Source organism: Oncorhynchus clarkii, chromosome 15 (genome assembly GCF_045791955.1).
Source record: "Oncorhynchus clarkii lewisi isolate Uvic-CL-2024 chromosome 15, UVic_Ocla_1.0, whole genome shotgun sequence".
NCBI lineage: Eukaryota > Metazoa > Chordata > Actinopteri > Salmoniformes > Salmonidae > Oncorhynchus > Oncorhynchus clarkii.
In genome coordinates, this window is record NC_092161.1 from 32,917,676 (window position 1) to 32,930,404 (window position 12,729).

Sequence of the window (12,729 nt, forward strand, 5' to 3'; positions counted from 1 at the left end):
GGACTTTATATATTTAGATATTAAATATCTAAAGATAGATATTAACCTACTTTAGATATGAACCTACTGCTAAACAACATTTGCATAGAAGCATCAGTTCAGCATGTCACACTTGTATGGAAGGACATCATATAGGCACTGCTGTTGGTTTGAGAATTTAAAATATCTATTCTTTGCAAATGGGTCCAATGTATCGCCATGATTTGTGATCACGGAAGCTTCTGACATTTCTTGTCATTTTTCGTGATCTGGGAAAATATAGTTTTGGATCAGAACTACAGTTTTCAGCTGTGCTAACATAATTGCAAAAGGGTTTTCTAATGATCAATCAGCCTTTTAAAATGAGAAACTTGTCTTAGCTAACACAACGTGCCACTGGAACACAGGAGTGATGGTTGCTGATAATGGGCCTCTGTACACCTACGTAGATATTCCATTAAATAAATCAGCTGTTTCAACCTACAATAGTCCTTTACAACATGAATAATGTCTACACCATATTTCTGATCAATTTGATGTTATTTTAATGGACAAAAAATCATTTCTAAGTGACCCCAAAGGTATGTGGACACCCCTTCAGTGTGAATTCAGCTATTTCAGCCACATCTGTGGCTGACAGGTGTATAAAATTGAGCACACCGCCATGCAATCTCCATAGACAAACATTGACAGTAGAATGGCCCATACTGAAGAGCTAAGTGACATTTAACATGGCACTGTCATAGTATGCCACCTTTCCAACAGGTCAGTTTGTAAAATTTCTGCCCCGTTAGTGCTGCCCCAGTCAACTGAAGTGCTATTATTGTGAAGTGGAAACATCTAGGAGCAACAACGGCTCAGCCACAAAGAGCTAGGCCACACAGGCTCACAGAACGGGACCATCAAGTGCTGAAGCTCATGTAAAATGGTATTTTCTCAGTTGCAACGCTACCAATCGGTGTGGAAGAACTTGACCTCAACCCCATCTAACACCTTTGGGCTGAATTGGAACACCGACTGCGAGCCAGGCCTAATCACCCAACATCCGTGCCCGACCTTACTAATGTTCTTGTGACTGAATGGAAGCAAGTCCCTGCAGCAATGTTCCAACATCTAGTGGAAAGGCTTCCCAGAAGAGTGGAGGCTGATATAGCAGCAAAGGGGGGACCAAGAAACCAGGGAGTTGACCAAGAAACCAATAACCACTCTGACAGAACTAAAGATTTCCATGGCTGAAATGGAGAACCTGCCAGAAGGACTGCAGTCTCTACAGCATTTCACCAATCTGGGCTTTATGGTAGGGTGGCCAGTTGGAACCCACTCCTGAGAAAAACGCACATGACAGCACGTCTGGAGTTTGCAAAAAGGAACATGAAAGACTCAGAATATAAGGCAAAAGATTCTGTGGTCTGATAAGACAAATATTTAACTATTTGGCATGAATGTAAAGGGCTCTGTCTGGAGAAAACCAGGCACAGCTCATTAGTCGTCTAACATCATCCCTACCGTGAAGCATGGTGGTGGCAGCATAGTGCTATTGGGATGCTTTTCAGTGGCAGGGACTGGGAGACTGGTAAGGATAGAATAAACAATGAATGGAGCCAAATACAGGTAAATCCTTGATGAGAACCTGCTTCAGAGTGCAAACAATCTTAGACTGGGGCGAAGATTTACGTTCCAACAGGATAATGACCCCAAGCATACAGTCAAAGCAATGCTGGAATAGCTACAGAACAAGAATGTGTCCTTACATCTGGCAAATGTTTAACAACCATACCTGGTGCAAAAAGACTCCTTTATTATTAAGACACTATTCACAGTAGTCTTAATTCACATTCAAAGCCCAGACTTGAATCCCTTTGAAAACAGTGGAAACACATGAAAGTTGCTGTTCACTGCCACTCCTCGTCTAACTTCACAGAGCTTGAGAACATTTGCAAGGAAGAACGGGAGAAAATCCAGATGTGCAAAGCTGATACAGACATACCCAAGATGACCGAAAGCTGTAATTGCCACCAAAGGTGCTTCTACAAAGTGTTGGCTCAGGGGTGTGAATAATTATCTAAATGAGATATTTCTGTATTTTGTTTTAAATAAATTTGCACAAAACAAAAAATATGTTTTCCCTATATTATTATGGGGTATTGTGTTGGGGCAGAATGACAGATTGTTGGTGAGAAAAAAAATATTTAATACATTTTTGAATAAAGGCTGTAACACAACAAAATGTGGAATAAGCCAATGGGTATGAGTACTTTCTGAAGGCACTGTAGTTCAATATCTTTCCTGCATGCTTTCTATCTGGTTTTGGACGTTTAATTTCACACAAACTGTTTTTCCATCCTGTAATTAGCTCCAATGACTGTCATTTCCTCCATACTAAAGGTATAGTTCGAGATTTTAGCAATGAAGCATGAGTCGCATGAACAGGAACAGCTAGCATGGTAACTATTCCTGCAGACTTCCAATCATTGAGCAAACGCGACCTAGCGTTGACTTGTGAAACTAGCTCTAACTTTCTTCATATTGGATGCAGAGACATAAAAATGGTATCCACGATGGTATTCTTTTGCAGCTAGCGATATTCATACAATAATTTATTTCCCACACAATTATTATTATTTTTTTCCCTGCTGTACTTCCGCGGAGCCCCAGGGGGCCGCAGACCCCAGTTTGAAACCCCCTGGCATAGCCTATAGAAATGTTGCGCAATGACTGGGCTTATAAGAACACTTATTTAATTCCATGCATCAACCAGCTATTTGAGGAGCTGGCTCTTGCCGCACTACAGTTTTAAAGAGCACCGTTTTGGAGAAGACTAGTTACGTGACTGAATAGTCTGCGTGAAATTTGAATACAGTCATGACTTGTGACTGTCGGTGTGACGGTAATACGGTCACCGTAACAGTCCTAGTGATGGACTACTGCCCTAGTTCTGTACATTAGCTCATAAACAGGCAATCATGTCTGTGTACTGTGCACTCCCTTAAGGTACTGTAAACTGCAACAGTCAAGTTATTAAACAACTAATTGACCGAAGTCGGTTCAATTACTTGAATTCCATTTAGTTGGGGTTTTCATGTGTGCCCAAAGTGCTTTCTCTAGAGCGAAATCAAATCATTCAAGTGAGAAATTAAGTGAAGGACTATATGTCCAACAGGTAGCCTAGTGGTTAGAGCATTGGACTAGTAACCGAAAGGTTGCTAGATTGAATCCCTGAGCTGACAAGGTAAAAATCTGTCATTCTGCCCCTGAACAGGGCAGTTAACCCACTGTATCTAGGTTGTCATTGTAAATAAGAATTGTTCTTAACTGACTTGCCCAGTTAAATAAATATGGGATGCTAAAGGGAGTTGTAGTTTCCTTAAGAAAATATTTGACAAAGTTAATCAGAAATATGGTAATTAAATACAATGACCGTAAACCATTGTGCCTGTTCTTTTCCGGCTCGGACACATATGGATACACTTTTAGCCTGCTACATTAGGTTAGATACACACACAATGACCAGAGAGAGGGATAGAGAGTTCATGAAAATATGACTACCTACTCTGAAGAACTAGTAAAATGATAACATCAGACAACGTTCTTAGGCTAGATTAGCCGAACTAAATGGGATGACTAAAGACAGTGGCCTACAGTATGAGGAGAACAAAGATTACATTAGATAGTTGTCTGGCTGACTGGCTGCTACTGCTTGAGCAGAGTTAAAGTGAGATTATGACTATAAGGAATGAAACATTTTATAGTCCTCAAATAAAATATACACAATTTCAATATTGAATTATCGAATAGTAATTTCCTATGTTTCTATGTGGATCTGACAGACACAATGGGCTATTTTCAATGTTTTAGACAAATTAATGTTCAGTATTTTTGGCTTTGGCATTTCCATTAAAATGCTCTAATCATGTCTTTATGTCACAATGCATTTAATGTAAAAAAAAAAAAGAAAATTGAAACCCAAAAACCGTGATTAGTTTGTAATAATCGAACCGAAACCGAACCAACACCGAACCAACCTTAAAATGTACTAATTGGTCAGCATTACAGTACAGTAGCGACAGGTGCTTCAGGGTGGAACTAGTTGTAGCACACCATTAGGACTAGTGCTTAGCTATGCTAAAAACAGTGCTAATGGTAGTCCTGGTTGTATGAGGGGGCTGTTCAGGACTGCCACACTGTTCAAACCATAGAAATATTATTACTAGAATGGACATTCCCATTTAAATGAATCCTCTGATGGGCCATATTGTGTGTACCCAAATAGTGGTCAGGTCAAATTGCTGGGGTCCGAGGGGCTTTTTTCTGTTCTAGTAGTTCTATTTTCATGATTCCAACACCATGGCCAAACAGGAGCCCAGCAAGGATAATAAGTCATTAGGCCAAAAGAGTCCTGGGTTTGTGAACGCACTTGACATTAGCCTGGATGATTCACCCAGAGATTACCCCTGCTCATTCCTGTTATTTCATTGAATTATTTATGCCTATATATTTTATAGCTGCCAATTCCAGACTGGCATTTCCTCCTGTTAATTACTTGTTAAACATTCCACTTGACCTTTATTGGAAAATAAAACAATTCCGGATTCCATCTTGCCTATTTTTTTTCTTTAAAACACCACAACTTTCACAGACAGTTTCTGTATTTCTTACTCTGGTTTTAAGAAACCACTTCTTTGATTGAGACAATGCATGATATCAACACGGGATTGGGGGCTAGCTATCTGTTCACTGTCCATTCCCCCAGTGAAGTAGACTAAATGGGGACTGAAATAGATTCCGAATCCCCTGACCTCTACTGACAGCCATCTTTCAGTCGGTGAGACTGTCAGGTATTGTATCGCTCCCGAGGTGCAGGCAACAGTGAGGGTGACAGCAGGAAGCAGCATAGGTAGTCACCGGCATAAATGTTTAATACGGCTGTGGCATTCTGGCAGATCAATAATGGCTGGCGACTTGAGCATTATGGGTGATTGCCGAGACAGGGGAGGACCCCATGCAGTTATTGAGGTCAGGTTTTCACGGTCCGTGATTGTTTTTGGGCTTGTACACCCATTGATATTGCAGGTGTTATTTGCATAAACAGATGAGATAGCAATCAAACCGTAGCTTTCTAATGCGGCCCGTGATTTGTGTTTCCCAATTACCCAGCAGGTCAATCATTTCATTTGGTCTAGACTAGACTGGTTAGCACTGGCATGACTCACTTCTAATCTTGCGGGGCCATAAGTATCCAGGTAATGAAATTGGTGGCTACAGCACATAAACAAGTGGAGGGGAGTGTAAATACTCTCAGTAAAACCCCTAATTTTCTCTCCCGCTAAACTACTCTGAAGTTTGTTAAAAGCGGCGGTGACGCAAACACACATCGACACACACACTTACTTGTATACGATAAGACATATAAGAGTAGACATACTCATAGAAACTGTAGAGCACATAACAAGAGTCAGTGCGATCATAAATATTCACTCTTTAAAAAGAGAAGAACTTTGGAAGAAGTGGAGGGGAAAAGACAGCCATCATGTCAAATGTCAATCAAACTGATGTTAATTTCCTACAGTACCACTTGGGCAGAGATTAACAACAACTAAATACTGGCTGATGAGGAAGATTCAAAACATAAAATTGCTTCTACAGTAGCACTGCATACAGAGATATACCTTAACCCGGGTATCTTCCCAGCCTCACCCTGGAGTCTCGCCAGTGCAGAAGCCCAGAAACCCAAGCTCTTGATAATTAGTGAGCCAGAGCCGCAAATTGATGCTGCACTTTCCACTACCTGGGACCCTGGGGGACACAGTGTGGGGCGCCAGGACTGGACTGTCTGAAACGTTTAACTGTCTCCCAGGCCGTGGATAAAGCCCAACGGGCCTGGTGCTGGCGGCCACAGAAACATACGATAGGGGGGGGGGGGGGGGGGGGGGTCATGAACTGGATATCCTTCAGCCCCCTGCCACCTCTTCAACTCCACATCGCCATAGACTACTCTACTAAACGCTGAGCTAGTTGTACAGTGTAGTCTTACGGTCGTAGAATTATGCTGCAGTGGCCCTCCCATTGAGAGGACATGGAGGATGGGAGGCATACACCATTAGATGAATAAAGAAGGCTTCCAGCTCTCACAACGCTTACATAAAGCATATTCTAACAAAGCCTGAGCCTTCTAAGATGAAGTATCACTTACCACGTTTCCATTCACATGTTTTTATAAAAGTAAAGTCGTACCGTATAAAAACTCCCCCACAACAGTTGTGATGGAAGCAGGAAGTTTCTGCACAATTTTTGAAATGCCTACATATACACTATGTGTACACCCCTTCAAATTAGTGGATTCAGCTATTTCAGCTCACAAAACGGGACCGCTGAGTGCTGAAGCACGTAGTGCTTAAAAATCATGTGTTGCAACACTCAATGCCAAGTTCCAAACTCTGGAAGTGACATCAGCACAAGAACTGCTCGTCAAGAGCTTCATGAAAAGGCTTTCCATGCGCAAAAGCCTAAGACAACCATGCGCAATACCAAGCGTCGGTTGGAGTGGTGTAAATCTCACCGCCATTGGTCTCTGGAGCAGTGGAAACGCATTCTCTGAAGTGATGAATCACGCTTCACCATCTGGCAGTCCGATGGACGAATCCGGGTTTGGCAGATGCCAGGAGAAAGCTACCTGCCCAAATGCATAGTACCAACTGTAAAGTTTGGTGGATGAGGAATAGTGGTCTGGGGATGTTTTTCATGGTTCGGGTTAGGCCCCCTAGTTCCAGTGAACCGAAATCTTAACACTACAGCATACAATGACATTCTAGACGATACTGTCCAACTTTGTGGCAACAGTTTGGTGATGGCCCTTATTTGTTCCAGCATGACAATGCCCCCGTGCACAAAGCGAGGTCCATACAGACATGGTTTGTTGAGATCATCGTGGAAGAACATGACTGGCCTGCACAGATCCCTGACCTCAACCCCATCGAACACCTTGGGATGAATTGGAACGCCGACTCCAAGCCAAGTCTAATCGGCCAACATCACTGCCCATCACTTTCCAGAAGAGTGGAGCTGTTATAGCAGCAAAGGGGGGACCATCTCCATATTAATACTCATGATTTTGGAATGAGATGTTCCACGAGCAGTTGTCCACATACTTTTGGTCATGTAGTGTAGTTTGTTCATTTGACACCGTGAGCTCTTTTTGTGTCTGTACAATTAATTATGCGAGCAATGGTGATGGTAGCACCTCTATGCGCAAATATTGATATAATAAGCATCATATCATTGGAGTCGCACAATGATATATCGTGTGGTCCTCCCACTACAACTTGGAAAAGCATACAGTTTATTAGGCTACAGATGAAACAACTTATGATGAACTTCACAGGGTGGTGAAAGTGCACAGTGATATTGATGCTTCTTTCCAATAAACATCGCTAACAAAAAATCCATAATAATCTCATCATGTAGCCGACCCCCACAGCCTACCAGCCCTGTATCTGCGAGCTGTTGGCTAGAGCGCGCTTGCCAAGACCAGAGTAACACATTGAACTTTAGATTTTTATTCGGTACATGAAAACATAAGCAAAATAGTACATTATGTGTGCACTATGTCATCACACACTGATTTTTATCTGCAACAAGTCTGTTTGGTGGAAACACACCACTGGTGGGATTTCTGAATAATTCACATTCAAATCTGTCCCCAGTTGGATGGAAACCTAGCTTCCGACTGTGTTATTTTGAGTGCCCCAATGCCTTTAACCATAAATTTGTCCAATTGGTCGTTTTTATTTGGTAAACCCTATTTTCATATTCTAATCCCTTCAATCCAACTCACTGGCTGTGTCTGACAAGAGGAAATATGGCTGTGTGCCATCTGGAGGGCAGAAGCAGAAAGGTGTGAAATATTTAAAGAGAAAGTGTACATGTAGCATCCGTAATGTCTTGTGATGTGCTAAACAATGGCCCACTCTCATGGAGAGGCAAGGGTTAACTCAACTCCCCGGCTGTAATCTATCCTGTTACAGCGAGCTGAACCATCAATCATGTCTTCACATTTACTTTCAGCCTGGTTTGCGCAGCCTTCCTTGGTTTACGAATGTAATATTTACTTGGCTTAAAGAGGCTGCCTTTCCATCGTTTGGTGGAAGCTTTCCTCTTTGGGCAAACAGTTGGCTGGATTGATCAAGCCTGGTCTTGGTTATGCTCCAGTGGAGAAACGTGAGTGTGCCAATCAGGACTTGGCTTTGTAAAGTATGTGTCAGTGCACAGATTGCACACCCTTGCTTTTGTGACGAATCACTGACGCAGTGATAGCGTCACAGCGTTGCAGACTGACATTCTAAGTGAGGTTGCGTACAGCATAACACATAAGGATGACTAAGGATAAGAATGATAGGAATGGCTGGCTCTATCTTTGGGGAAAGGATAATCTGGGGGAGAGGGGGCAGTATCAGAAAATATAGTTTTAAATTGAGTGGTGAGGAGAATATTCACATGAGGACGCTGAGTTGCAGAGAATGCTGAGTTGCAGATCTGTTACGATTGCGTTAGCAATTATGGTTGTGGTTAAACTTGTAAGCAACCACTAGCTGATTGATTGGCCAATGAACATAACAAGCTAAACTTTCTGCAATAATTGATCTGTGATATGAATTTCAGAGAAATGGCAGTGGACATAGAGGTTGAATCTTTGGTAGAACAGAACATGATGTATGCCCTGTGAGTCTGAGCAGAAGTTCTTCAAACTCTCTGCAGGTTTAATGTGATAGGATAGTACCTTGCTAGCATTGTTGCTTAGAAACCAAACAGTGACTGTGGCAGGGAACATTGTGACCGTTCCATTTTGTGTTCAAGAAAATGTCAGTAGATCTGAAATACTGGTACAACAGGTGCCTTGTTCCCTACAATGCACCTCAGCAGGGCAATGTTCCCCAAATAGCAAAGCCTCATACGCAATACGAAATATCCATTCATCTGAAACCTGCAGACAAGCATGGTGTGTCAAAGGGCTACAGCCTTTTTAATCACTTAACTCTGACAAACACTCAGCAAATGCAATTAGAAGCAAACAAACAAGCTCTCCTCCTTCCTCGTTGTCGTGTGCCCTGGAGTGAGGCCTCTCTCTCTAATTATGAGAGGAATCAGTGGGGCAGGGAGGCGGTCGATAGGGTTTACAGAGGGTGTGTGGTATGGGGGGGTAGAAGAGCTAAGGGAAGCTTAAGAGGGGTACATCCTCTCTTTACCATCCCCCATCGCCACACACATCCTAATTGCAACAAAGATGGCCGATAACAATCAGGAAGACGCTCATCATTACTGTAAAATGGAAATTATATCATCTTTCCACTTATGATCACATGGCCACAAGTCCGGGGCCACACCTCTCTCCCCACGATGAAATTCATTCAAACGCTTCCTCCGCGAGTGCACAGGTAATTTGACCGTGTTGTGCTTCGGATGGCTGCTCGGGAGTAGGTAATCAATAGCTTTAATGCTGGGTTAAGTTAATCCACCTTGTGTATTAGAGCGCCTGTTCAAAAATAGATTTGTGCTAAATGGACTCGGGTCCTGGAACTGGGAAGCAACAGGTTCAGAGGAGGAAACAAAAAGCAGATACCAAAGTGGGGCTTGGTTTTTCTGCTGTTGTTGCATGTGTCCTGCCTGCACGCACATCCATGACGTGCTCTTTGGTTGGAAACAGTGGTCGGTTTCTGTTGTCTGCCTCTCCCGAGCCTCAAAACCGACATCTCCGTTGATAAGGGAGTGGTTGTCCGTCACCCATCATTGAGATAATATTATCACTATTTCTATGATCTACATACTCCTTAGCCACTGCTTAAAAAAAAACTATACAGATCAGTTAACAGTGAAAACAGCACAATAAAAAATATCAGAGCATATGCAGCTGTACTGCTCGCTTATGGAGAGTGATGGGGCTTGGAGGTGGGTGGTTCTGCAGCAGTGGTTCCTATTTACACACACACCTGTAGTTCAGTGGCACTGGTGTCTCGTTAGCGGTCTGAGCCCTGTTTGTGCCCAGAGCCCCAGATGCCGGTAAAAGCCACAGTCACAGGCCAGGGTTTGGTTTAAGGAAGTGCAGTGTCAGAGGCCTTTGACTGAGAGAACAACATTACCCTTGAACCAGTATCTCAATGAGCTCCTGCATGTTCACAGCAAGTTTTATAATAATTTCTGTATGCACTGATGAAGGCTAATATAATAATCCATGGGCTGTTCTAAATGGACAGGAGGTACTATACATGAGTTACTGTACCTCATAGAAAGTGTTGTAATCCCAAATAACATGCCCACACAAGTATCAAATGAAAGTACTGATCTTGGTTTGTAGATTAAAGGGATAGAAAACTTTTTGAAGTTAGAGCTTATTTCCAACCTAGGGCGTTGTATTGTTTCAACAAACTGTTTTTAAGTTTGTTAGCTTATTATTGGTTAAAAACAATGAAAAACTATAATAATTTTAAAAAACGAAAAGAGGTGGGTCATTGGTGAGGGGGAAACGAATGGAACACTGCCAGGCACTATTTAGAATTCACATCTGAATAGGAAATTACTTTTTTCAATTACGAGGAAAGTTTGCTTGTGTGTGGTGTATCACAAAGACATCATATAACCTGAATTTGCATTTCCTGCGTGCATTGCTCGCTTGTTTTGTTGGGGGGCTGAGGACAATCAGGTGTGCAACCGTGTTTTCCTTTTCTACCCAGCTTCCTATTGTGCTTTCGGCGATGCAAATTGCTTTCTCCGCCCAGATCTAGTTAACACACAATTCTCCATAATGAAGCAAAATCCTTTTTAATGAAAGCCAGAGACTGCTAAATAATACAGGGGCGAGACAATGCACCCGTCACCCGAGTGATTGAGTGAGAGAATAGTCCAAATCACTGTGCAATCAATCTGTCAGCGAGGTATCCCTCCAACACACACACACACACACACACACACACACACACACATACACACATCCCTCCATTCCCCCCTGAGCGAGGGACGAGGATTACAGGAAAATAACAACACTGGAAAAGTCAATGTAGCATCAGCAAGCCTCAATTATGATGTGAGCTTATCCCAACCAGTCTCTGTACCTTTCATCTTCTTCCTGTCTGTTTCCTGCTTTCCCCTAATTTCTCAATCTATACGTACAAATCAGAGGATGTGAGCAGAGTGGAGCTGGAGTGGAGCTAGGATCATTTGGCTGGAGCATGTGTCTGTCGGCTCCGGTACCGCTCAGCCACAAACTGTTAGCCTACCCCACCACTAATGTGCAGAGACATTGATATGAGTCGACCAAGAAATATGTCACAAAGCCTTTGTAATTGGTAGCAAGACAACAAATGAGCCCATGCAGCAGTAATCGGAGACGTTTTGATTTCTAGATAGGCTATTGCTAAAAAAAAGAAGAGGCGTCCAAGTTTGTAACAGTGCTAAAGTTGTCTATCAACTGTAAAATGTGTTAGGCCTACAACTGAAGTATCTGATCATCAATAGATTAGAGAAAAAGCTATTCGTTTTTTTAACACAGCGGCTGCAAATCATCAGGAAGGTCCTTTTTTAATAGCCTACGACATGTTGTTGAAATGTTGAAGCTTCTTACGATAGCCTACTTAAAAACACAATGGTACTGTACATAGTCACAAGAGAAGATGGGGTGTTTGTTCAGTTATCTTTTTAAACAAATAATGAATGGAGTAGAGGTGGCACCACAGGTCCCAGAGTGGTGTGACAAATATTTTTAATCCTTGGCCCAGTTTTTTTCTGATATGGTAATCTAACCAGGTAAAATGCCGGACCTCATTCGGTATGATGTGATTAATCTGTTGTAAAAAGGTTTCATATGACTTTTTCTAATAAAGGTCACATGGTTTTAAAAAAAATCCTTGAAAAACTCCTGGCATTGGGGAGGATGAAAACCCTGTCAAACTGCAGCAACCTTGTACTTGTTCATATAAATTATATTTTAAAGAAGGACTAGGAGGATTTCCTATACACAAACTCAGAGAAGGGCAACATGATTGGACAATAAAACTCTGAGTTTGCTTTCGGCAGGTTTGTATTGTGTAGTCCTGCACTATGCAATTGCAGGGTTAATTAAAAATGAACTCGCAGTCTATGTCAGCTATTATGTTTATTGATTCATTCCAGTTAATTATTTTGGATAGAAAAAGTCTTGGTAGCCTAATCAGCGCAAGTTTGAATATAAACCAAATTTGATCCCATTCACATTTTCTCACAAACAAATGGGCTATAAATACACAATGTTACCGCTTCGTTTACCCTGGCCAGAGGGACAGGGCCTATAGTAGGCTAGACTATGTAGCTACTGTTGTTAGTAGCCTACAAGGAGGACAAATCACAAGGCAAATCGGTTTATAAAAAAAGCACTTTGCCCCTCTTTTTAAAACTTTACTTCGATATACTGTATTTTATTCAACTAAATGCCACACCTGATTGAAAAGTGCTGTGGTACACGCTGCCTCGCCACATGTTTCCCTGCAGCCCTGGAATGGAGTAAATTTGGAGGGAGATTTTTTTCTTCTTCTGTGAGCTTTGAGCTATTTTCTGCGCGTGGGAAAGGATGTTGAGTGCCTGAGCAGTGTGCAAAGACCGCTCCCTAATGCTCAAGTCCACTCACATACTCTGGTGTGAATGAGCTCCAACTCCTATACATCTTCAATATCATCTACTACTGTATTGTCCATTGTTTCCCACTCTCGCCATTTCGGTTGAAGGATCTAC

The 12,729-nt window shown here is 42.2% G+C and overlaps 1 protein-coding gene across 1 annotated transcript in view; it reads right to left on the reverse strand.

Annotated features, from left to right (window-relative positions):
• LOC139366837 (phenylalanyl-tRNA synthetase 2, mitochondrial) overlaps positions 1 to 12,729 on the reverse strand; it is a 125,932-nt gene that overhangs the window by 23,898 nt on the left and 89,305 nt on the right.